Raw genomic sequence first — 24,274 nt, 5'->3', positions numbered from 1 at the left:
ATCTTCAATTAAGCTTGACTTGGTACACTTGCGGATGAAGCTAAACTTGGATCTTGAACTTGAATCGTACGATGCTTCACTCCACAATTCCGCCAACCTCCATTTGATATCGTCGTTATGGCGCAATCCATCCATCCTCCAACAAGTTATTTGTCTACAATGAATAGATAACACAAGCACTAGACAAACAACATTAGTTATAAATTGTTTGTTAAACATCATCAAAACAAAAAGGCCAACATACCCGAGTGATAATTGAAAGTGTTTACATGCATGGATGTGTTTACCATATTTCCAAGAAATTTTTAAGATAGAAAGTCAAATAAGGAATAAATTGTGTTACTGTTTACATTTATACAAGTAAAATACTTCTCTAGCTTTACTATATCAGATGACATGTATTCTAGACATATATCTATCATGGAGACATCATTAACTATTCTAGATATAAATATGTTACCAATTGTTCTTTCTTGTACTTGAATAAAATTTTGAGGATGAAATTTATTTTCTTAGGTGGGTAGGATGTAATAATCCATTTTTTTTAGTTGTAAATCAATAAATTAAGTGGGTCAAATGTGCAAGGTTTCATATGAGAGGCCCACATATGTTGGAATTAGAAAAGAAAAAAATTAAAGGCCCAATAGTGCTAGAAAAACCTCAAAAGCCCATCTCCCCTTTTTCCCTTTTGATTTTTTTTTCTTCCCTTTCACATGTGAGATGGGAGAGTTAGTTTAGGAAGCCAACTCTACATTTTAATAAAAATTCAGTCTTTAGAAAGGAAAAGAAGAAAGGGAAGTCTTTCCATCCGTCTTTAGAATTTGTTATCTTGTGGATCTAATACGCAGGCAAGCATTTCTTTAACTCTTTTATTGATCGCCTTATTTTTTTCATAATCGGCAAGCATTCTTTTTCTCTCAAATATTATTTTTTCGTATTATTATTTGGATTTCCTTCATGCAAGTATCACTTTCCCCAAATTAATTTACATTTTCCTTTTATTTTCCATTCTAGTTCCTAGAAATAAATAGTAGAATTCATGTTTAAAATTATTAGAGATTTTTTTAATGTTGTTATATCTTATTCGGGAAATAAATAATAGGATTTATAATCTTAGGTTCTATTTTTACTATCTCATTTATTTATTATATTTTCCTCTCCATGATCTTAACATTATTATTGATATTAGTACCATTAATTTCACACAAATTTCCGTACAAATCAGAAGATAAAAATATTTACTTACATTAGATATATAAATTTATTTTTTACTTATTTGAAATTATTCATTTAGGATTTTAGTAGAAAACCCAGATTTACTTTTTGTCTGCATTTCCCTTGATCATGAAACAGTGATGGGTGTAGTGGTTAGTTGCACTTGACCTTGATGCAATGGTCTGGAGTTCGAATCCTAGAGCTTTCTTTTTATGCATATATATAAGGTTTGGGTCGGTTTGAAACCGAACCTAACCCGGTTCATACCCGTTGAGTCTATAGAACCCAAATTACAGACCCGTTGTCACATCCCTGACCCGTTCGTATCTATAATCCCAAATTAGAGACCCGTTTGACCCAGTTCAAAACCCATTACCAAATTTCAGACCTGTTTAGGCCTTTTGCTCATTACAAAAAATTAGTTTTTGCACATTTCTATGCTTCCAAATAAAAATCAGTTTAGCCACTTTAACACTAAATCTTTATGCTAATTATTTTTTTTTCTTTTTGTTAAAGTTAATGATGTTATTGTTTGATCTCTTGATGCTTATTGGATCACCTGATGTTTTTTTTCTTTTTGTTAAAGTTAATGATGTTATTGTTTGATCTCTTGATGCTTATTGGATCACCTGATGCTATATTTGGTCACCTAGTGACGGTTAATATTATTGTTTGATCTCTTGATGCTTATTGGATCACCTGATGCTATATTTGGTCACCTAGTGACGGTTAATATGATTGATTGTGCATGAAGATGACTTTTGTAAAAATGTGATTTATTAGCGTGTTTTCATAGCATGGCTATGTTCTCGATATTGATATCCTGATATGAGATTTTTCCTTGGCTATTATTACTATAGCATCGACTAGACGATGCACCCCTCTTGATTGGACGTGTTCTGGGTCACGGTTATCTTTCATAAAAAACGAAAGACGTTCCACTGTAACTCTATGGTTAGTGCATAATATTTCATGCACAATCACTTAGATTAAAAAGAAACATGGGGTTTATAATGGGGAATTGGATGAAGAATATAACATGTATATAAATGGGCACATGCGCATTTCTGATATCCTGAGTTATATATATATATATAAGGGCCGAAAGGCTAATACTTGACTTGAAGCCGTGTTCCCGGGACGGTTTACAGAGAACCGATTTATATACATGAAAATATTCTTCTCTAATTCAAATAACATCTAAAATAATAATACGCTTGTGTGTTTGGTGATGGACATTATTTTGATCTCTATGATTAGTATTTTCTTTTATCACTGTTAATTTAAAATACATCTTTTCTTTATATCTGTCACATACAATCACACATGCACAATTTCCTCATTTTGCAAGCTTGTTGGGAATTTTCTAACTCCCCTAGGGTTTGCATGCCCCAGACTCGGGAAGTGTTCTTTTTTAGCAGGACCGAAGTACGTTGAGGATCAGGCCCAGTGGCAGGGATCACCTTCTTTCCTTTCACTCTCTCAACTTCAGTTATTTAGGCAATCATTTGTTTTAGACTTTTCCTGTAATCACTTGTAGTCCTTCAGACTATGATGTATTTTTCTTTTTCCTACTTGGATAGTTGTGGACATGTAAGAGAACTCTATCTTTGTTAGAGATTTCTTTATTAATCTATTTTCTTTGTTATCTTAGTTACATGCTTTATGTAGTAGCTCTTTTGGGTAATATATTTGTGCACAAGATTATCAAAGGCGTGAATATGACCGTATGGTTGCATTGCCAGCCAAGTCACGCTCCAAATAATTAAAATTGGTGACGTAGCATTGACACGTAACCTTCGTAACCAACACGTAACCTTCATAACCAACTTGTCACCTTCACGACAAACTCGTAACATTCACAACCAATGTGTAACCTTCACAACTAACGTGTAACCATCACAAACAAGTTGTAACCTTCACAATCAACTCGTAACCTTCACAACCAACTCGTAACCTTCAAAACCAACACGTAACCTTCCTTCACCACCAACTCATAATCTTAACACCAAACTTATTATCGTAAAATAACAACAATATATAACTTTACATACTCTACTTAATCTCAAGTCATCGATTTCCTTACAAGTATTCTGCCAATGAACAAACGCTATTTTCTTCCCATCGGTGAAACTTTCCCTCCATTTCATTACAAGTATTCCGCCGAAAATTCTAATTCCCCCGAGTCTTTTTCTTCGCCTCATGAACAAACACTAAAAAGGTTTTACCACCGATATTGAAGCATATGATCAAGCCAAGTAGCCTTGACAAGAATCCAATTTAAAAAAATCAAATCAAATTCATGTTCAAAATAACCCGCTGTAAAAAAAACAGCATTATCTCCCAATTTGGAAGGCGAAATCTAACATATAATATATAAAAATCATCTATCTAGACGAGACGAAGCCATTTAGAATGTTAGATTACCTATACTAGTATTTGCCAGACCCTAGAGGGGGGTGATTAGGGTCTTATGCTAATCTAATCTGATTTTATGCTAATTAAAACTAATTAACAAGTTATCCTAACAAGTATAAAATACAACAAGATACATGAGCTAGGATAGGCAATATGAACTAATGAATATATCCTAGCAATGAGATATTATAAATATATAAGCAAGGATATATAAACAACACAAGGGTAAATAATATAAACAAAGAAGTGGACAAACTAACTAATGAGACAATGGCGATATGAGCAATAAGCACAAATATAAATGAACGCCAAAGCACACACAAACACAATCAAATAATCATGGAGTTCGGACCTTTCGTCCTACGTCTTCGCTCCCCACTCCCGGGAAGAAATCCACTAACATAACCGGGTTTTCTACGCTTACCCGAATAACGTTTACACCTCACACTCGGTTTTCTAGCTAACCGAAAACTTTACAATCACCACTCTTGTAATCCCACTCTACACCCTCTCAAGTGTTGGACCTAGACGTGTCTTCTTCAAGTGCTCAGATACAACCTCTCTCTAGGTTTGTCAACCGACGCCACTCCTCTTGGGACGATCCCCGACTCTCGTCACACACTTTTCTCAGTGTACAAGTGTATTATAAAGTAAATCTCATAATAAGCACAAATACAATAAATGATTGTTCTCTAATATGGATGAGAACACAATGAAAGCTCACACTCAATAGTTACAACTCTTACCAACCCAAATATACAATGTATGCAAATACAATAAGCTCAAGTGGGTGTATGTAAACAATGAGTGAAATCAAATCAACTAAACTCAACATAAAACTAGCTTTAATAAAATGATAATCAAACAAATAGATGTAAAGCTAGAAATAGAGTTTAGAAAACTTCTCAATAGATCAAGAGGTAGAGGGAGAATAGTTAGATGCCCAAACACTAATAGATGATCTTCTCAAGCTCTTGTGAAATTGATTTCACAAACTCAAACTTCCAAATGCTTAAAAGCTTCTTAAACAAACTTAAACCAAACTTAAACTCTTTTAAAACTTCTTTAAAATATTCTCTTAGTTATACATGAAAGATGAGAGCAAGGGGGTATATATAGCCTCCCAAAATCTCAGCCAAAACCCCAAAGGAAAAGACCAAAAAGCCCAAGAATCAGAAATCTGATTTTGTACCAAAATAACCGTTGGAGTGAACGGCGGTCGGGGGGGGGGGGGGGGGAGCCACTTTCGAGGCTCGAAAAATTTCTAAAGACTTTTACGGTCAACCGTGACGGTCGATCGTGAGAATTTTCAAGCTGACGGTCGACCGTGAATGTTTCTGTAGCCCACTCAGCAAAAGACACAGGCGCGCAAACTGACATAAGAAAATAACAGTTTAGACACAGTTTAATGATTTTGAAACCCTTTTTAAAACTATCAAATATATTCCAAAAAATATAAAACTTTGAGAAATGATTGTAGACATGATAATACACATGCTATAAAAACTGGTTTTCAGAAAAGATCTCCCAAATAAAAAATATCATCATTTTGTAAAATAGTCCAAAACATGAAAATGTGAACATATGAGTTTTGACATTTTAGCTTAACCATGTTTTGAAATAATACAAAATAATTTTGTGGACTTAATAAAAGATGTATATGATTATTGTTAAGTCCAAAAATAGAGAATACAATATTTTCACAAAATTGCATATTTTGCAAACTTTTCAAAACAATAAATATGATTTCATGAACTAAATAAAATTGATATTGATGAAATCATATATATGCATATAAGTATGAAATAAGAAATGAATTTTCAATTGTATTCGATTGTTTCATATTAAAACTTGAAAACTCAAAACCAAGTATGTATATATATAACTAAATATACATAGAAACCAAAACTTAACTTATGTATATATATATATATATAACTATATATATATATACAAAGAAACCAATAAAATATGTGTGCATATTATATTGAGCTTAAAGTACCAACACACATAATATAACACCTAAACTAAATGTTACCCAAGCAATCTTGATCTTCAATAAGCTTGACTTGGTAATCTTGCGGATGAATCTTGAACTTGGATCTTCAATTTGAATTGCATAGGCTTCACTCCATAATTCTGCCAACCTCCATTGGATATGTTCGTGAATGCGCAATTCCATCCATCCTCCAACTCGTTGTTTGCCTAGAATAAATACGAAAACACAAATACTAGACAAACAACATTAGAAGTAAATTGTTTATTAAACATCATCAAAACAAGAAGGCCAACAGTATTGATACCACTACCAGTACTAGTATCGATACTAGTATCGATACATACATTGATATGGGTATTGATACCAATATCGGTACCAATATCGATACATAGTAAGCAGTTATGAATTAAAGGCTGAATTTGTATAACTTGGGCATTATGTTTAATCTAAGGGCTAATGTTGATTGTAATGCTCTATAAATAGGGGTAGAGAGTGAGGGACCTTAATTGAGAATACATTCCATTTGAAGTGTGAAATTTTTTGTAAAGACTCCATTTGGAGAGGATAATTACTCTTAATTGAGAAGATATTCCAAAATTATAAACTTTGTTTGCCATTAATAAAAATATTTCCTTGGCAAAAAATTTTCTTCTCTTTATTGGTTTATGAAGTTAAAGATGAAGATGGAGATTTACCTTCAAGGGGTTAGAACCCTCTTGCAATGTAAGTTTTTATTTTTCTCTTTTGTTTATACTTAGATATTTATGTTTTAAGATTTTATTTTCTTTCGGTAGATTAGGTTTGTTTTGATGCTTCCTAGAGTAAATTTACTTTCATGTTCATTATTTTTATTGTTTTCTCATATTTTTATTTGGTGGTATAGATTTACTTTCTTGTATTTTTATTTTTATATTCTAGATTTACTTTTATGCTCATAGTTCATATCTTTATTTACTTATTATTATTCTTACTTTTTTAGTTAGTTTTTATTTTTTTCCTTGTATTTTTATTCTCTTTTTTCATGATTTCTAGTTTAGATTTTATCTCTTTATTTTCCAAAATGGGTAACTAAAATCCTGTAGGAATTCTAAGATTATAGGAAACTAGTTTGATTTCTTTTATGATTTGTAGATTGCTCTCTTGTACTTCAAATGGTCATGTTTAGGATAACCAACTAGAGAACTAATTAGTAAAAAAGAATTTGATAATTTATTATTATCTTGAATGATTTGATAGGTTATACTCATGAATTCTAGAATTAATATCTAGTTGCTATTCTTTTCATGAATGTTGATTTTACTTGGACGATAATTCGATAGGTTATGTTTTTCTTAAGTAGTTTGTTAGTTTTTGCTTAATAAATCTAAAGTAAAATGTGATAAAAAGAGAATAGTTCATAAATCTTAAATGAATTCAGCTAGTCGATTTATATCTAGATTCCTCATTTCTCTAGTTGATTTCCTCCATCTTTTTACTTGTTGTGATTTTTTTCTTTATTCTTAATTTTACTTTATTTGTTTTCTTGATTTTATTTTGCTCTAATTTCTTCATCTTTCTTACTCCCCTCCTAATCTAGCTTATTTTATTTATAAATAATCATATTTTTCTCATATCTCTCCACATTCACATTATCACTCTTAATTGTCCACACACACAACTCTAAGAATCAATTTGGATTATTCATTACAACATCTTTCTCAAGGGATCGATGTTTTTTATACTATAACTTGATAATTGTGCACTTACAACTTTGGTTTTATTTATTTACTATCAGTGCTTATTATAGATACTATCTCAAAGGAAGATCATCTATTTAATTAAGAGAATGAGTCGTGAAAACTATCACTATTTGTGGACAGATGAACAAATAATATTAAACTAGAAGAAATTGTAACACCTGCATGGTAGTATTTTCTGTTAAAATTTAGCTCGGATAAAATTAAATTTAATTAACTCTACGTACGTGCGCTAGCCCTCCCAACAAAAAAGCACCCACAACAAAAACCCATAATCCCTCCCTCTTCTCAACCAACAAAGATGGCAAGTGATCATCTCTGAGACAATGGTAGGAGTATAGATGAAGATGGTGGCTGGAGATCAATGTTAGATCTAATGAAGAACTTGAGATCTAAAACCATAAAGCCATGATTAATTCGAAGAGATTAACAATAATCATAAAGAGCAAAAGCTAATACCTGAATCCATAGATGAACCTGAGATGAGTTTTTGGATCTTCTAACCTTAGGGTTTCTCTATAGCCGAATTTCTCCTTTAGATGGGGGTGAAGAGAATTAGAGAATGTTACCCTAGATTAGGGACCATAACCCCTTATTTATAGATGTTGTATTTTTATAATTTGGCCCCTCAACAAATTACAATTACAACCTGGTATCTGCACATATAACCCCATGACTTATTTAAATACCCATTAACCCAACTTGATTGATCACTTTAGTGGGTTATCCTAAAAAATAGCAATACACATTGATTAATCATATGTTCCCACAATTAGATTTATTAGATTAAATCCAACAATCTCCCACTTGGGCACCATATGATTCCTTAAATTGTGTATAACCTTCTGAGCTCAAAATTGCTATCACTGAAAAGGTATTTCCGAACAATCTCGTCCATTGACTATATCAATATAGGATCAAAGCGGCATTCGTCACATTTATTGTGACTCGACCCATCAATGGTCACATATACCAATACAATCAAACGACTTAGATCAATCATGGATGTGCAGCATAAAAATTACATGCAATGTGATCAGTACATGTCTATTTTCAACTGGTCCTCTTTAGTGAGGTCAAAACCAAACATAATGTAACAGAGTGTCTTAACTGAATACTTTATTCTGATCAGACAATACAACCAAACATAAAGCACCACAATTACAAACTCCCACTAAAACATAATATCCTCAAATAATACCACACCCATATGAGCAGTATGCTCATGAAAGACCTTAGGTGGCAATCCCTTAGTAAGAGGATCAGCTATCATGGAGTTTGTCCCAATGTGCTCTATGGATATCTGTCCACTCTGTACCCTTTCTTTCACAACCAGGAACTTAATGTCAATATGTTTTGACTTAGTTGAGCTCCTGTTGTTATTGGAATACATTACTGCAGATTTATTGTCACAATATAGCCTTAGTGGTCTTTCAACATTTTCCAAAATGCGCAGTCCCGTGACAAAATTTCGCAGCCATATTCCCTGATTGGATGCCTCATAGCAAGCTACAAATTCTGCTGCCATAGTGGAGGAAGCTACTAGTGTTTGTTTGACACTTTTCCATGATATAGCTCCTCCTGCTAACATATAAATGTAGCCTGATGTAGACTTCCTGCTATCTTGGCATCCAGCAAAATCAGAGTCCGAATACCCAATGACCTCTAATTTCTCTGATTTTCTGTATGTGAGCATGTAATCTTTTGTTTTCTGAAGATACCTCATAACCCTTTTGACTGCTATCCAATGATCCATACCAGGGTTGCTTAAGTATCTGCCTAACATCCCAACAATGTACGCAATATCCGGACGCGTACATACCTGAGCATACATTAGACTTCCTACAGCCGAAGCATAAGGAATCTTCTGCATTTCCTGAATTTCAAGGTTACCTTTAGGGCACTGATTGAGACTAAACTTGTCTCCTTTAGCAACAGGGGTGTCACCTGGTCTGCAATCTTGCATGCCAAACCTTTTAAGTACCTTATCGATATAGCTCTTTTGTGATAATCCAAGAATACCCCGAGAGCGATCTCGATGTATCTGGATCCCTAATATAAAAGAGGCGTCCCCAAGATCTTTCATCTCAAAATTCTTTGATAGAAATCTCTTGGTTTCGTGCAACATGCCTATATCATTAGTGGCAAGCAAGATGTCATCCACATACAGAACCAGAAAAATATACTTACTCCCACTGAACTTGTAATATACACAGTCATCAACAATGTTCATCTCAAAACCAAATGAGATAATTATTTGTTGAAACTTATGATACCATTGACGAGGAGCTTGCTTGAGTCCATAGATGGATTTCCTTAATTTGCAAACCATATTCTTTGGGTCTCCCGACACAAAGTTTTCTGGTTGCACCATATAGATCATCTCATCAATGTTGCCATTGAGAAATACAGTTTTAACATCCATCTAATGTAACTCAAGATCATAATGAGCAACAAGTTCCATGATTATTCTGAAAGAATCTTTCGATGAAACCGGAGAGAAAGTCTCTGTATAATCAATGTCTTCCTTTTGAGTATAGCCTTTAGCCACAAGACGTGCCTTATACCTCTCCACATTACCATTTGCATCCCGCTTGGTTTTAAAAATCCATTTACAACCAATTGGTTTTGCACCTTCTGGTAATGGGACAAGTTCCCAAACCTTATTGTCTTGCATAGACTTGTACTCTTCATTCATAGCATCAATTCACTGTTGAGAGTTAGAACTTTTTATGGCCTGAGAGAAGTTGATTGGATCATCTTCCAACATTCCACTACTTTCCTCATGTTCTTGAAGAAATATAATATAATCATCCGAAATAGCATTTCTCCTTTCTCTCGTGGATCTCCGTAGTGGCACTGGTTCTTGAGGTTGTTGAGTTTATTCTTCTGGAACAGGGAGTTGTTCAACATTATCATCTTGAGGTTCCGGATTTACTTCTTGAGCAACAACAGGTATAGGAACCTGAATATTGTCAAAAGTAACTGTATGGATTAGATCTTAAGCCAATTCCTCCTCAAAACTAATGTCTCTAACCTTATTTCTCCCCCCAAACTCAACATCCTCAAAGAATGTTGATGTTCCCATCTCAAAAATATTCCTTAGTGTGGGATCATAAAACTTATAGCCCCTAGAGCGTTCAAAGTACCCAATAAAGTAGCTGCTAACTGTTTTGGAGTCCAATTTCTTTTCATTTGGCCTATAAGGCCTTACCTCAGCTGGACATCCCTAAATACGTAAATGCTTTAAACTGAGCTTTCGACCAGTCCAAAGCTCATAAAGTGTTTTAGCAACTGCTTTACTTGGTACTCTATTCAAAATGTAAGCTGCTGTCTTAAGTGCTTCTCCCCAGAGTGACTCTGGTAAAGAAGAATGAGCAATCATACTTCTTACCATATCCTTAAGAGTCATGTTTCGTCTTTCAGCTACACCATTCATGTTAGGTGAACCTGGCATAGTGTACTGTGGGACGATACCACATTCCTCTAGGTATCTAGCAAACGGTCCTGGACGTTGTTCACCTGAACCATCATATCTGCTGTAGTACTCACCACCATGATCAGATCTAACGGTTTTAATTCTTCTGTTGAGTTGATTCTCAACTTCAGCTTTATAGGCTTTGAACATGTCCAGAGACTCAGATTTTTCATGAATAAGATATAGGTGCCCATAACGTGAGTAATCGTCTATGAATGATATAAAATATTGTTGACCATTCCAGGATTCCGTAGGGAATGGCCCACAAATATCCGTATGTATCAATTCTAAGACATCCGAAGATCTGTTGGCACCTAATCTTTTCACTTTGGTCTGTTTTCCCTTGATACATTCAACACATACGTCGAAGTCCGAAAAATCAAGGGAATCCAAAATGCCATCAGACACAAGACGCTCAACTCTACCTTTTGAGATATGACCTAAGCGCTTATGCCATAATGTCGCCGAATTTTCCTTATTTAATTTACGCTTAGTACCACGTGATTCCACATGCAAGGATTCATTATAAGAAACAATTGTATCGAGCAAATATAAGTTGTCATAAGTACTTAAGTAATCGGTTCCCACAACATTTGAATTAAAAGATAAACTAAATTTATTGTTTCCAAATGAACAAGAATAACCTGATTTGTACAATATAGAAACATAAATTAAATTCCGTCTAAAAGACGGTACTACAAAAGTATCTTTCAAATCCAAATAAGAACCAGTTCCTAACAACAACTTAAAGTGCCTAATTGCTTCCACATCTACCGATTGTCCGTCACCCACAAAGATGTGTCTTTCAACATCACTTGGCTTTCGGTAGCTCAGGCAACACTGCATAGAAACACTTATGTGAGTAGTAGCACCAGAGTCTAACCACCAAGTGTTTCTAGGTACTGAAGCTAAATTAACCTCAGAACAGACCAAAGCAAGGAACGTACCCTTATTATCACGCCAGGCGTGATATTTTGTACAGTCCTTCTTTACATGTCCAGGCTTCTTACAGAAGAAACAACCCTGATTATCCTTATGTTGTTTCTTCTCAACTGGACCCTTAGCAGCTTCCTTATCATTCTTCCTTTTCTTGCCCTTATCCTTAGAGGCATAGGCCAAATGAGCACTTTCTGTCTTATCTTGCTTCAACCTGTCTTCTTCTTGCACACAGTATGAAATGAGCTCATTTAGAGTCCATTTCTCCTTTTGGCAGTTATAACTGACCTTAAACTGATTGAATTGTGCAGGAAGAGACAACAAAACCAGATGCACCAATAACTCATCACAAAGATCGAGTTTAAGTGCCTTAAGCTTTGAAGCAATATGAGACATTTCCATAATATACTCCCTGATATTTCCTTTGCCCTTATATTTCATTGAAATCAAGCGAGCTAACAGCGTGCTAACAGCGTGCTTGTTTCTACCTTATCGTTTTTCGCAAAACATTTCTCAATTTCAGCAAGGAAATCTTTAGCCTTAGTAATCCCTTCGGATTCTATGCCCCTGAAGGCTTCCGGAACGCCGCGCTTAATGATCATAAGACTCATGCGATTTGAACGCTCCCACTTCTCATGCTCCTTCTTTGCATCAGGAGTGCTATCCGCATTGAGAGGTTGGGGTTGTTCAGTTCTTAATGCATAGTCAAGATCCATGCAGCCAAGAACAATTAATATGTTTTCTTTCCAAACCTTGAAGTTTGTCCCATTTAGCATGGGAATTGAGTTGATGTTAGCAGAAATTGTTGCAGCAGATGCATTAGCTGAAATAAAACAAAAAAATGCTCACATCAATAACCAAAAATTCAAATAATGACAAATCCCATCCAAGATATCTGGCACAACATTAATATCAAGTCTTTGGACAGTAATATTAACTTGTAAGTGATACCTTGTTGCAATGATCAAACATTGACAATAACTCATGTCAAATAATGAAACTATCTTTGGATCGATTCATTATTCACATGTAAAACCTTATAATTATCACACGCTTATCATCGCAGATGTGTATACAGTCTAAATAAATATTAACATTCCTTTGGGCCGATAAAATATTTACACGAAAGCATACACACAAAAATCTCATATTCCTCATGAACAATCTACACAAGAGAGGTTACTTTGGCAACTTCTTGTTTTAATTAATCAATTGGAGTGAGAAACAACCTTAATACCTTAGTGTCATAATATTTGAATTAAATAATTGATTAAAAAAACAAATTAGATTTAAATTAAAAAATTTTAATTTAAATCAACTGAATTTCCAAAAAAACTTAATTGGGGTCTCACAGCTTAATTAGGGCCCATAACTTAATTGAATAAATTAAGTATACCAAAGTGGACCCATGAAAAGCCAAGGCTTAACCATAGTGAACACAAAGTTCGCTTGACTTCGAACGCGAGGTTCGACTGTATTGAGTACGAGACTCACTTAAGCATGAACGCGAGGTTCGTCTGAAAATGAACATGATGTTCAACTTGAGAACGAACGTGAGGTTCGTTTGAAAAATGAACGCGAGGTTCAACTAAAAATGAACACAGGGTTCAACTTGAGAACAAACGCGAGGTTCGTTGGAAAAAGAACGTGAGGTTCGACTTGAGAACGAACGTGAGGTTCATTTAAAAAAATGAACGCGAAGTTCAACTTGAATTGAGCGCGAGGCTCACCTAAGAACTGAGCGCGAGGCTCACCTGATAACTGAGCGCGAGGCTCAACTTGGATTGAGCGTGAGGCTCACCTGAGACTTGAGTGTGAGGCTCAACTTGAACTGAGCGCGAGGCTCACCTGAGAACTGAGCGTGAGGCTTAACTTGAATTGAGCGCGAGGCTCACCTGAGAACGAACGCGAAGTTCGTTTAAATTAAGCGCGATGCTCACCTTAATCCTGAGCGCGAGGCTCACCTTAAGAACGAACGCGAGGTTCGTTAAAATTGAGCGTGATGCTCAACTGAGAACGAACGCGAAGTTCGATAAAATTGAGAACGAACGCGAGGTTCGTTTGAAGCTTTCAAGCCTCGCCAAAATTTGAGGTAACCACCTCCTTAAATTTCGCCATGTGTTCACACACGAACCCTTAGGGTTTCAAACTAAAACCGCTGCCGCCATTACTCTGGCACCCAAGAGGTCGAAACCCTAGGGTTTCCTGACGCCGCCGTCGGAGTCGAGGGCGAGGCCACTAGCGAAACTTCGTCGGTGAGGAGCATGGGACCAAAGATCAAACCCTAAAAATCCAAAGATTCATCGATTTTATTTTCAAATCTAGATCTAGAATCGAAAAAAATTTCGTGATCCATATCCAAGAAAAAATCGAAGAAAAATCCAAAAAATCCCAAAAAGTTACTGTTCACGGTGAATTTACTGTTCATTCAAAAAATTTCAACAGCTGTTACTGTTCATCCGTGAACAAAACTTAATCCAAAAAACCAGAGATTTAAGATCAAAAACCCAATTTTAAAACTTAAATCCCTAAGAATTAATCAAAGGTGGCTCTGATACCACTTGTTAGATCTAATGAAGAACTTAAGATCTAAAACCATAAAGCCATGATTAATTCGAAGAGATTAACAATAATCATAAAGAGCGGAAGCTTATACCTGAATCCATAGATGAACCTGAGATGAGTTTTGGATCTTCTAACCTTAGGGTTTCTCTATAGCCGAATTTCTCCTTTAGATGGGGGTGAAGAGAATTAGAGAATGTTACCCTAGATTAGGGACCATAACCCCTTATTTATACATGTTGTACTTTTGTAATTTGGCCCCTCAACAAATCACAATTACAACCTGGTATCTGCACATATAACCCCATGACTTATTTAAATACCCATTAACCCAACTTGATTGATCACTTTAGTGGGTTATCCTAAAAAATAGCAATACACATTGATTAATCATATGTGCCCATAATTAGATTTATTAGATTAAATCCAACAATAAAATGATAGAGGAAGATGGAGTAAACCGACATTTAAATGGAGACGATGACTAGTCATTGTTATGCTTGATTCTCATAAGTCACATTATAATTCCATGCATTAATATTTTCATAATTTCCTGATATGTGAGACTAATAAGCTGGGTATGACGATATTTTGCACCCAGATGGAGACATGATGTGCAACAAAAAATAATTGCACTTGTGCAAAATGAAACTTTAACCTTGGTGTTAGTTTCCACTATGAAAGAATTGTGCTGATGGTAACTGAGTTTGTACAATAAAGTTTAATTTTTATGGGACAATTTCTCTCATAAAGGGTCATTTATTAGTTGCCAAGGAGTACAACTAAAAAACATATATAGCATTGACTATGAGAAAATAGTTGAGTAAATTTTGCAAATCCCCTAAACTTGGGAAGTTTTGGTAAAATCGGATATTTTTACAGTATGCATGAGAATGTATAAGTAGATATAAGTACGGATACAAATTGAATATAGGAAAACTATATAATATTAAAAAAAATATGGTGTGAAGGAGTCAGGAGGCAGTTTACATTATTATCCCAATGATCATGGCAATGAATAAGGAATCCGGAAGTGCACATATATACCGTGAAAGTTTGCCTGTTTGTTTGCACGGAAGTAATTATGAAGTAGCTGAAGTAAAAAAAGTAGAGGCTACTTCTGCTACTTCCAAGCAAAAAAATGTGTTTGGTTCTCTTAAAAACTTACTTCCAATACTTCTATAAATGCTTATATGGCGCCTACGTGTCATCCTTACTTTCAAAATATTTTTCCAATCCTCAATACTCAGAAATAGCTCGGAAGTAGTTGAAATGCATATTAATTATGACATAAATAATTTTTTTTATTAATATTTCCTTTATTTGTTACTTCTAACAACTTTTCATTGATAAAATTACTTCCTAATAATATTTTCAAATGTTATTCAAACAAAAAAAGTAAATGAAGAGGAAGAAACTCTACTTCTCTTACTTCTAAAAATATATGAAACAATTAAAAAAAATATTATTTCCACTACTTCCTACTTCATAGCATTGAAAGTTACTTCTATAACCTACTTCTTACTTCTAATACTTCCATTATCTAAACGGGCCCTTTGCAAAGGACAGGATTGAGGCGAGTGCAGGAACCGTGGGCTTAGCATAAGACCCAAGAGAAGTACGTCTTGGGCTGGGCCACATAAACCCTTGATTTATGATCCCAAAATATGCACCTCAACAACGAAATCGTTGATGCACTTGGCCCAGTGGACGAATAATAAAGACATATAAATGATTCTCAGTTACTCTTGGGGCCTCTTACAAACAGGCCTACGCTTGAAGCTCCAATATAAAGTACAAATACTAGTTCCTTCACTTATTTTTTGTGAAACTGTAATGGGGCAAGTTGGGCTATACCATGCTCCTTGCAATGGGTTACCTGGCTTCTCAGGCCTACAAAGGTTCTTTCTTTTGTAACAATGACACATTAAGCATTTGATTTGAACTACATTGTATGTCCCGCCATTTAGGACAAGAAAATATAGCATATTATAAAATTATAGCACCTTACACGGCTAAATACTCATATTGGTATTTTAATTCAACCACATTTGTCATGAAGGTATTTTAAATAAAAAAATCGGCGTTAAGACATTTTAATTGATTAAAATTAGCAATTAGGTCATTTTTCTCGTCGGCGACCACTTTTCCGGCGAGAACTTGTCACGTGCGTGACACGTGATGACTTAATCTGTGTTTTAGCTGATGATGTGGCTCGGTTTGCTGATGTGGCTCGGTTTTAGCTGCTGATGTGGGTTAATCACAATTTAAGTCCAAAACGAACCAACCTGAATCCTAAAAATTTCAAAACAAATATCAAACTTCCACGCATTCACTCCAGATCTCAGATCCAACTCAATTATCTTACCTTTACCGCTAACAGAAACAGCCAAAACCCCCGATTCTAGGAACTTCTAGAAGAAAACGCCATGGGAATTCGGAGAGAAGAGAGTGAGAAGACGAAGATCACTGCAGACTAGATTGCCGCCGGCGCGGCCATGGATCGATGCAAGAGAAAGAGGTTCTATTTATACGGTAATTTCTCCACTAATTTTTCGCTAATTATTTTACCAATTTTAGAAATGGGGGGATTTTAAAATGCATCGACTCTTATTCTTCCTGCCACTGCCACGTCAGAAAACCGGTTGAATTAAAATACACGTGACGAGTTCTCGCCAGAAAAGTGGTCGCCGACGAGAAAAATGACCTAATTGGTAATTTTATTCAATTAAAATGTCTTAACGCCTTTTTTTTATTTAAAATACCTTCTTGGCAAATGGGGTAGAATTAAAATACCAATATGGGTATTTAGCCCACCTTACACCATATACCAAATAATTAAAATATGTAGTGGCTTTAAAATTAATTAGGTGGAATATGTTGTGTTAGTATATTTGAAACTAGATTGATCTGATAATAAATAGGGGTAAGAATATGTATTTAATGGCAAAAAACATTTTCATAAGCGGGTGAACTTCAAGATAAACTGGAATGAAACTTTGGGCTTATAGAAAAAAAACCCTATCAAAAGTTTGTGATGCTGGGTCATTGCCATTAATAGGGAAAGCTTGTTTAAGCATTTGGTTTAAAAATACATCATATCTAATAGTGTAAATAAAAATATTAACAAGTACCTATAATATATAATAAATTATAGTGTATATCAAACTGCTGAAATACATGATAATCATATTTTATTATAATTTTATACCATTATTATCTATTTGATATGAATAAATATACCACTAATAATTGTTTTTATCTTTAATTGCAGGTTAATGAAGAATAAATCTCAAATTCTCATCTCTCAACAAAAGCCCCTTGATTTAACACCAAAGCCCAAAGCCAAAAGCAAAAGAATGAAGCCCATGAAGCCAAATAATTTCTTTCAATATTTAATGAAGCATTGAAGCCCAAATTGTTAAGAAAATGTCCAAAAGTCCAAGCCAAAAAGCCCAAGAAAAATAAATATACCATCAATGAACAAATGAAGAAGTTTTGTGAAAAAAGAAACAAACCATGCAATCTGGATATCTCGGTAATGTTTGGTATGTTGGCCATATCTCTTTCGTATCAACTCAGAATTGGCTGAATAAACATTCTCTAGAAAGCTAAGAACGAGATCTATAACTTTTGTATTTATGGCATCTCTAAAATCGAAACATATCATGGACAAATATTCGTACAAAGAAACACGATCTGAATTTCTATGCTGGAGAAGTAATTATGGGAAGAATTTGAAGGTTAATAAAGAATAAAGCTCAAGATCTCTTCTTTCAGCAAAAGCTCATTGAATTAATGAAGAAAACAAGCAAAAGGTCCAAGAATTCAAGCCCAAAAGCTCAAAGGCTAAAAATGATTCCTTAGGGCTTAAATCTTCATCCAAGGGCTCTCATTCATTGTTGTTTACTATAAATAGAGGTAGAGAGTAAGGGGTTGAGGGGGTGAAAATTTTTGTAACTCCTTTTGGAGAGGAGGACTATTCTTAATTAAAAAGGCCTTCCAAATTTGTAACTTTTTGTTACAATTAATAAAATAATTTTTTTACTACTTTAAATTTTTCTCTTCTTCTCTTTGTTGGATGATGAAGATGAAGATGGAGATTAACACTACAACAAAAAAGCTAATCCGCGAGGAACAAGTTTGTCGTTGAAAGTCATGATTTCCTCGCCGTAGTGTGTTGGCGAGGAAAAAACTTTGGTCACCATTTCCTCACGGTAGGGTGGTCAAGAAAAGTTTCTGCGAGGAATATTATAATTTCTCGCGAAATCCTTTTTGCGATGAATATATTCTTTTCTCGTTGTTACTCTTTAGCCTCGATATTTTTCCTCACCAAATCTCATACCTTTTTCATCGCTAAACTACAGTTTCCTCGCTAATGATACGTGAATAATATTTAATTTATATATAATAAAAGTTCTAAAAAAACTATTTTTGTTGTTGTAAGTATCTTTTAGCGAGGAAACTGTTCCTCACCAAAGGCAAATCTTTAACGAGGAAATTAATTTTCTTCATTATATTTATCTTTTTCTCGTGGAAACAATTCCTCAGTAAAGGGAATCAAAGACGAGGAAATTTAAATTTGTCGTTGTAGGTTGTACCTCGTATTCCTCACCAAAGAAATTCAATTACGAGGAAATTTATATTTGTCGATATAGGTTATATGGTCTATAGCGAGGAAAATTACTTTTGTCGTTATAGGTTGTATCACTATAGCGAGGAAATATGTTTTTGTCGACGTAAGCAATATACTCTATAACGATGAAATATTCTTTTGACGACGTAAGAAGTATACTTATAATGAGGAAATTTTATTTCAGCAATAATAATGCTATTACGAGAAAAATGCTCAAAATATAAATAATTATCATCAATTATCACCACAGTACATCAAAACAATTAAAATAAATAAAACAAGCAAGTTTCTTTCATAAATAACAATGCTAGTCTAAAATAATAACAAATGCAACACAATCAAAGAAACATTTCTCCAAGTTTAAGTTCACTAAGAATACTAAGCTGATGGATGTTGCCTGGAAAAATTAGCCATAAACTCCTCAAACTTTTTGGCTTGCTCCTCCAATCTTTTGATTACCTTATTTTACGCATTCATCTTTTGTTGTTGAGTTCCTACAAGTTGTTGGGTCTCTTGAAGCTGTTCTTGCAACTCTTTATTCTTTTCAAACATTTCACTCATTGAAGAACGAAAGAACCTTAATGATGGTGGTCTAGGGCCAAAACCACAGCCCTTAATGTAGCCTCATTTGACTTTGAGAACTTTTGCACAAATTTTCTCATCTGTCATTGTTCGAGTTCCAACAGGTTGAGTGGTATCTGCTCGCATCTTTATCATTTGTTCCTATAAGTAAAAAAAATATATCCAGTTCAATCATATGCAACTTCTCAATTACAACCTAATCAATATAATCATCTTTAGTGTGACATAAATGATTTTGACCCAGCTTTGTGGTGATATGTCAACTTTGACCTATTAAGAACATTCTTCTCTGAGCGAATTTAAAATTATTAAGACATATAATTAGAAAGAAGTAAATGAAAAAAGTAAAAATGTAATGCGTGGAGAAAAATAAAAAAAAGATATTGTACCTTAAACTTTTCACTAGAAAAATGAGTGCAAAGAAACTCTCATTCTTCCCGAGTCTTGACGGCTTCATGTTTGTTTTTAATTGCCTCCTCAATTGTTAAAAACTGCTCAAAATGTTTCTTCAACTTATAGCAAAAATTACAATATACGGTCTGACATGTTGTAATTACATATCTTTGGACCCAAGGGAGCGACATGTCAAATTCAAACTTATTATGCACAAGCATAATTTCATGTCAAACTAAATATAACAAATCAAAGCAATTAATATAATGCCTTTAGCAAAACAAATCATCACTAACCTGCATTCTTTTTTATCAAGTTCTCCACATCTGCTTTTTCAATCTTCTTCCATTTTCCCACATGCTTTTCAACTTCTGAGGAGCACTGCATCTTAGTGGAGGACGGTGGTCCTGGCATGGCTGCATGATAAGAGCAATAAGTTCGGGAGAAATAGAAAACTAAAAAAATAAAAGCCTAATAAAAGGAATTCGGTAGAAGACATAAATAATGGTCAAACTGGTCTACTATATTATATAGAGGACATTCAAATGTTAAAAGTTGGAGCAACCTCTACATGGAATTTCAACGATGAGTACATCCTCCAGTGAATAAAACCCCAATGCAGCTTCATAACAAGGCCGAATCACGTCCAGTTTCGAACTTTCAAACAATATGTCCTACATAGTTCATTACATGCAATCAAAGGTTAGTCACATAAGAAGTTAATTATTACCAATGCTATGTAAAGTAGATAATTATAGTACAAGTATATGCGTGTTACTGTAATTTCCACAAACAATTGATTAGATGATAGAGCGACCTTCATTTTGTCAATGTTGGCGACAAGGAAATCTTTTGTGCTGACTTTGATCTTAACTATAGGGAGGCTAGAGAATGGAATTGAGTTCATGAACTGATCAAAACACGTCACTGAAAGGTATGAAACTTGGGATCCTACCCTGTTGGTAATTATTATTAATTAAAGAGGTTACGTGAAAAAAGTGAACATGATATTCAATAAATGGAAGTCTAGCCACACAAATCTAAAATTAATGTAATAGATCAAATGCTGACAGATAGTAAGACATGTTAAGTCATGAACCCTATAGAAGACCCAGAAATCAAGTCCTTCATATCTACTGTAATATTATGAAGGAAAAATGCCTGCAACTTTGACTACTTCATGAAAAGGCAAGTTTGAGGTTGTAGTTTGCACATGGTGCACAATAAGAATCTTCCAAGAGGTGAAATACTGTTGATACCTAAAATGTTCAACACTTCCTTCTAGAAAAGATGGAACACACTGTTGGGTACTTATGGGAAGAAACTAGCATAATTGCCTCCATTCTTGTAAATTCTAACTTAGATCTATGTGCACGTGCACATTCTGTGACTGTCCATGTGTGAGTAATGGCATTCATGCTTCCAAATGCTTAAGGTCAGTACCATCAATGTAAAACCTATATATATATTATGAATTTAAATTGAATGGTCTCCTACTCCATGGTATTTAATTTACCGAGTTAACAGTTAGACATGGTCATTGGTTACAAATCAAGAAGCATCTTGGAGTGCATTGAGAATAAAAAGAGTCGCATGTATGAACCTCCTTGATGATTGAAACAGATTTATCCCTTTCGTCCAACAATTTGAAAAGATGAGACTGAAGTTCCCTCCAGTAGTCTTTGGAAAAAACATCAAAAAATAATTTTCCATTTGTGGGATGCAAATTGAAGTAAATAAGCTTCATAGACATACTTTCTAATAATACAAGGGATTCAAAATGCTCTACATTTCTCTATTTGTTAAGAACTAAAACTATACTAGCTAAAACTTAATTTCCTCAAGTTTGCAAAGAACTAACATCTTTAAGTAGTCTTTACATCATATGAAGCAGGTGTACATACATTTTGTGTCCTAAAAACACATAAATGCAATTAACATTATATGCTTTAGAATGGAATTACTCAAAAGTGCAATCAACAACATTCAGAAACCATGGTTCAATGTGAACTATATATGGTAGTGTACCTGGTTGATAAATTTGTTTCCAATCTTCTTCCAATAGAAAATAGTGCATAAACAAATTAGCAATAAGTGGCATCTGCAAACGAAATTTGTTTGCAATCATTGTGAATTTTTGGATGTCAGTTTAATTGATAAAATGTAGTAATAGATTAAACAGAGAACACATAGGATATGGATCATTGGGACTACATTTATCCTAAAAAAGGACTTTTTTATAAATTGTAAAGAAGTAACAGAGGACTGTAAATTACTACATGCAAAGCTGGAAAAACAAAAATCCCAAGACAATCACCTGCTCAAATCTGTCTCTTCTTCTTTTAGCCACTTTTGAGGTTTGTTCCTCCTCTCTGCGAAATGCTTGAACAGCAGAACGTAGAGCTGTAGATATCTGAAGAAACAGAGAATTCACGAGTTTAAAATTACTATAGCAAGAATAACAAGACAAATTCTCATAATCATATAAGTAATATGAATGTGAAAGGAAAAGAAATACATCAATGGGCATGGGTTGCCAGCAGAGTCAAAGAAAAGGTAAACATAATTCAGAGCATGTCAATAATCCTTAAGAGTGCTCTACATTAAACAAATAACTTGGATAATCAAAATTGTTTGGTTACATCCTCATGAACACTCAAAAAATATCCCTGGCAAATACATACCGACATAAATCACAAGCTAGGAAAGTGAGAAGCAAACAGAGATAGACGAAAAGTCATAAATAACATTTTGAACAAGAAAAAAGATGGTCAAGATACTGCAATGTAGAAATCATATAGGTCACACATATTAGTAGTTAATATTTAGCAATATACAACCACAGATAGGTAACTAAATAGCACTCTTCATCTTGCTCTTTTTCCCCTTTATTTAGAAGCATCATTTTTGGCTACGCTTCCGTATCAGCAAAGTTTATTATATGTAAATTCAATATCAGATAACATCATGAAAGTAGAAGTAATTGTACCTAAATTTGGTCGCACACGGTCATCTTCTGAAATAGGCATTGAACATTTACAGCAAGCTTTCTGCATGTTTAAACACAAAAGATGACGTTCTCAATAAAATTACAACATGCAGTGCCTCAGCAATGCAAGTATAGGCTTTTCAAATCTTCAAACAAGAGGTACTGTAAGCTGTATATTGAGAAAATTTTCGAGATATTGATAACGAAATGGATATTAGTGATAAAAATCGCATCGAGATTCTTATCGAATAGTTCGCTGGGGAGTGAGCCCTCGAACTCATTGTATCTCAGATCCAGGTACCTCAACGATGGTAGCCGGAGAACTACCCTCGGAAATTTCCCGGCGAATCGATTGTTGCTAATGTCGAGCTTGAAGAGGAGCTTCGAACTTGTGGGGAATCTTGCCGCAGAATCGACTTGAGTTGATATGAAACAGCGTGGGATTGGAGAGGAGGCCGAGCTCCTCGGAGAGATAACCGGCGATGTCGTCGTGGTTGAGGTTGATTCCGGTGATGATGGTGAAGTTAGGGTTTGACGACGACGGATCGGAGACGCTAGCTTGCCCCGGGAGAAGATGTCATAGGCGCGCTCGAAGCCGCAGGACAGTGATAGGACGGTGGTGGATCGAGCGCGGGGGAGGACCGATGAAGAGAGGCGCAACATGGTCGGCGTTAGGGTCCTTGGCGTCGGAGGCAGAGGCGCCAGAGGGAGCGAATTCTTGGAAGATTAGGGTTTGAGATGAGGGATTTGAGGGGATGAAGACGACGACGATGAGATGAAGGATTTGAGGTGGATTCTTAGGAGTCTGAGATGAGGGATTTGAGAGATTGAGGGGAAATTTTGGGGGGTTTAGAGTCGGAATTTTTGTTGAGAGGTACGGGGGTTTTAGAGTCGGGTGAAAATTTTTGGGGTGGAATTTTTGCTTAAGGAAGAGAAGGGAGAAAGAGAGATGTTTTATTTTAAAAATTAATAATAATTAAAACATCCAAACGGTTTAACTTATCTGTGTTAAACATCTTCAACCGTTTAAGCTGTTTTCATTTGCCCAAACGTTTACAAGAACCGTTTGGGCTATCCTATTTTGTACTAGTGAGGTGTCCTCTGTGCCCTGAGACTAGCTGACACGGGTCAAGACATCGTTTTGAGAAGCTTCCACCGCCGCCTGTATATCATATATCATAAAAATTAGAAAAATTGATGAGAAATTATTAAGAAGAGTCGGGGCATAGTCAAAGCATAGTCAAAGCGTCATGTGATATGCTGTAAATCATAGCACAACTTCACGGGATCCAATTCAAGTACTTATGATGCAAAACACTCAAATACTTAT

At 34.8% G+C, this 24,274-nt stretch overlaps 1 long non-coding RNA gene across 1 annotated transcript; it reads right to left on the bottom strand.

Annotated features, from left to right (window-relative positions):
* Positions 22,137–23,006, bottom strand: LOC109841431. The gene is made up of 3 exons (XR_002247273.1): positions 22,945–23,006; positions 22,273–22,358; positions 22,137–22,176 (listed from the first exon to the last, which is right to left on the bottom strand). It is a non-coding gene; the product is annotated as an uncharacterized LOC109841431 (long non-coding RNA).

Source organism: Asparagus officinalis, chromosome 5 (assembly GCF_001876935.1).
Source record: "Asparagus officinalis chromosome 5, Aspof.V1, whole genome shotgun sequence".
Taxonomy (NCBI): Eukaryota; Viridiplantae; Streptophyta; class Magnoliopsida; order Asparagales; family Asparagaceae; genus Asparagus; species Asparagus officinalis.
Note: the sequence above shows the minus strand (reverse complement) of the source record. Positions and strands in the feature narration are given on the sequence as shown.